Here is a 4,486-nt window from a genome sequence, read left to right as displayed (position 1 = left end):
TTTCTTAGTGTGGTTAACAAAACAGAGCTGCCAGGCTTATTTATATCAATAATTATTCAAGTTTATTGATTTGTTAATCAATTGCTAGTGTCAATGTATCTTCAAAACCCTGTTTGACTGAAGAAATTTACCAAATGTTGGCATTTCAACACGGCAATCTGCCAGATAAATGGATTTTGGAGCTTGAATTAATTCAAAATTTATATTTATTTTCTTAGTGTGGTTAACAAAACAGAGCTGCCAGGCTTATTTATATCAATAATTATTCAAGTTTATTGATTTGTTAATCAAATGCTAGTTTCTTCAAAACCCTGTTTGCCGAAGAAATTTACCAACATTTGGCATTTCAACACGGCAATCTGCCAGATAAATGGATTTTGGAGCTTGAATTAATTCAAAATTTATATTTATTTTCTTAGTGTGGTTAACAAAACAGAGCTGCCAGGCTTATTTATATCAATAATTATTCAAGTTTATTGATTTGTTAATCAATTGCTAGCGTCAATGTATCTTCAAAACCCTGTTTGAATGAAGAAATTTACCAAAATTTGGCATTTCAACATGGCAATCTGCCATATAAATGGATTTTGGAGCTGGAAATATTCATAATTCTTAAGAATTAATTCAAAATTTATATTTATTTTCTTAGTGTGGTTAACAAAACAGAGCTGCCAGGCTTTTTTATATCAATAATTATTCAAGTTTATTGATTTGTTAATCAATTGCTAGTGTCAATGTATCTTCAAAACCCTGTTTGAATGAAGAAATTTACCAAAATTTGGCATTTCAACACGGCAATCTGCCAGATAAATGGATTTTGGAGCTGGAATTAATTCAAAATTTATATTTATTTTCTTAGTGTTGTTAACAAAACAGAGCTGCCAGGCTTATTTATATCAATAATTGTTCAAGTTTATTGATTTGTTAATCAATTGCTAGAATCAATGTATCTTTAAAACCCTGTTTGACTGAAGAAATTTACCCAAATTTGACATTTCAACACGGCAATCTGCCAGAAAAATGGATTTTGGAGCTGGAATTAATTCAAAATTTATATTTATTTTCTTAGTGTGGTTAACAAAACAGAGCTGCCAGGCTTATTTATATCAATAATTATTCAAGTTTATTGATTTGTTAATCAATTGCTAGTGTCAATGTATCTTCAAAACCCTGTTTGAATGAAGAAATTTACCAAAATTTGGCATTTCAACACGGCAATCTGCCATATAAATGGATTTTGGAGCTGGAAATATTCATAATTCTTAAGAATTAATTCAAAATTTATATTTATTTTCTTAGTGTGGTTAACAAAACAGAGCTGCCAGGCTTATTTATATCAATAATTATTCAAGTGTATTGATTTGTTAATCAATTGCTAGTGTCAATGTATCTTCAAAACCCTGTTTGAATGAAGAAATTTACCAAAATTTGGCATTTCAACACGGCAATCTGCCATATAAATGGATTTTGGAGCTGGAAATATTCATAATTCTTAAGAATTAATTCAAAATTTATATTTATTTTCTTAGTGTGGTTAACAAAACAGAGCTGCCAGGCTTATTTATATCAATAATTATTCAAGTTTATTGATTTGTTAATCAATTGCTAGTGTCAATGTATCTTCAAAACCCTGTTTGACCGAAGAAATTTACCAAAATTGGGCATTTCAACACGGCAATCTGCCAGATAAATGGATTTTGGAGCTGGATTTAATTCAAAATTTATATTTATTTTCTTAGTGTGGTTAACAAAACAGAGCTGCCAGGCTTATTTATATCAATAATTATTCAAGTTTATTGATTTGTTAATCAATTGCTAGCGTCAATGTATCTTCAAAACCCTGTTTGAATGAAGAAATTTACCAAAATTTGGCATTTCATCACGGCAATCTGCCATATAAATGGATTTTGGAGCTGGAAATATTCATAATTCTTTAGAATTAATTCAAAATTTATATTTATTTTCTTAGTGTGGTTAACAAAACAGAGCTGCCAGGCTTATTTATATCAATAATTATTCAAGTTTATTGATTTGTTAATCAATTGCTAGTGTCAATGTATCTTCAAAATCCTGTTTGACCGAAGAAATTTACCAAAATTTGGCATTTCAACACGGCAATCTGCCAGATAAATGGATTTTGGAGCTTGAATTAATTCAAAATTTATATTTATTTTCTTAGTGTGGTTAACAAAACAGAGCTGCCAGGCTTATTTATATCAATAATTATTCAAGTTTATTGATTTGTTAATCAATTGCTAGTGTCAATGTATCTTCAAAATCCTGTTTGACCGAAGAAATTTACCAAAATTTGGCATTTCAACACGGCAATCTGCCAGATAAATGGATTTTGGAGCTTGAATTAATTCAAAATTTATATTTATTTTCTTAGTGTGGTTAACAAAACAGAGCTGCCAGGCTTATTTATATCAATAATTATTCAAGTTTATTGATTTGTTAATCAATTGCTAGTGTCAATGTATCTTCAAAACCCTGTTTGACTGAAGAAATTTACCAAATGTTGGCATTTCAACACGGCAATCTGCCAGATAAATGGATTTTGGAGCTTGAATTAATTCAAAATTTATATTTATTTTCTTAGTGTGGTTAACAAAACAGAGCTGCCAGACTTATTTATATCAATAATTATTCAAGTTTATTGATTTGTTAATCAAATGCTAGTTTCTTCAAAACCCTGTTTGCCGAAGAAATTTACCAACATTTGGCATTTCAACACGGCAATCTGCCAGATAAATGGATTTTGGAGCTTGAATTAATTCAAAATTTATATTTATTTTCTTAGTGTGGTTAACAAAACAGAGCTGCCAGGCTTATTTATATCAATAATTATTCAAGTTTATTGATTTGTTAATCAATTGCTAGCGTCAATGTATCTTCAAAACCCTGTTTGAATGAAGAAATTTACCAAAATTTGGCATTTCAACATGGCAATCTGCCATATAAATGGATTTTGGAGCTGGAAATATTCATAATTCTTAAGAATTAATTCAAAATTTATATTTATTTTCTTAGTGTGGTTAACAAAACAGAGCTGCCAGGCTTTTTTATATCAATAATTATTCAAGTTTATTGATTTGTTAATCAATTGCTAGTGTCAATGTATCTTCAAAACCCTGTTTGAATGAAGAAATTTACCAAAATTTGGCATTTCAACACGGCAATCTGCCAGATAAATGGATTTTGGAGCTGGAATTAATTCAAAATTTATATTTATTTTCTTAGTGTTGTTAACAAAACAGAGCTGCCAGGCTTATTTATATCAATATTTGTTCAAGTTTATTGATTTGTTAATCAATTGCTAGAATCAATGTATCTTTAAAACCCTGTTTGACTGAAGAAATTTACCCAAATTTGGCATTTCAACACGGCAATCTGCCAGAAAAATGGATTTTGGAGCTGGAATTAATTCAAAATTTATATTTATTTTCTTAGTGTGGTTAACAAAACAGAGCTGCCAGGCTTATTTATATCAATAATTATTCAAGTTTATTGATTTGTTAATCAATTGCTAGTGTCATTTTTTTCTTCAAAACCCTGTTTGCCGAAGAAATTTACCAACATTTGGCATTTCAACACGGCAATCTGCCAGATAAATGGATTTTGGAGCTTGAATTAATTCAAAATTTATATTTATTTTCTTAGTGTGGTTAACAAAACAGAGCTGCCAGGCTTATTTATATCAATAATTATTCAAGTTTATTGATTTGTTAATCAATTGCTAGTGTCAATGTATCTTCAAAACCCGGTTTGAATGAAGAAATTTACCAAAATTTGGCATTTCAACACGGCAATCTGCCAGATAAATGGATTTTGGAGCTGGAATTAATTCAAAATTTATATTTATTTTCTTAGTGTTGTTAACAAAACAGAGCTGCCAGGCTTATTTATATCAATAATTTATCAAGTTAATTGATTTGTTAATCAATTGCTATTGTCATTTTTTTCTTCAAAACCCTGTTTGCCGAAGAAATTTACCAATTATTCAAGTTTATTGATTTGTTAATCAATTGCTAGTGTCAATGTTTCTTCAAAACCCGGTTTGGCTGTAGAAATTTACCAAAATTTGGAATTTCAACACGGCGATCTGCCAGATAAATGGATTTGGGAGCTGGAATTAATTCAAAATTTATATTCATTTTCTTAGTGTGGTTAACATAACAGAGCTGCCAGGCTTATTTATATCAATAATTATTCAACATTATTGATTTGTTAATCAATTGCTAGTATCAATGTATCTTCAAAACCCTGTTTGACTGAAGAAATTTACCCAAATTTGGCATTTCAACACGGCAATCTGCCAGATAAATGGATTTTGGAGCTGGAAATATTCATAATTCTTAAGAATTAATTCAAAATTTATATTTATTTTCTTAGTGTGGTTAACAAAACAGAGCTGCCAGGCTTATTTATATCAATAATTATTCAAGTTTATTGATTTGTTAATCAATTGCTAGTGTCAATGTATCTT

This window comes from Leiobunum rupestre, chromosome 7 (genome assembly GCF_980474605.1).
Source record: "Leiobunum rupestre chromosome 7, qqLeiRupe1.1.hap1, whole genome shotgun sequence".
Lineage (NCBI taxonomy): Eukaryota > Metazoa > Arthropoda > Arachnida > Opiliones > Sclerosomatidae > Leiobunum > Leiobunum rupestre.
This window is presented reverse-complemented; position numbering follows the sequence as displayed.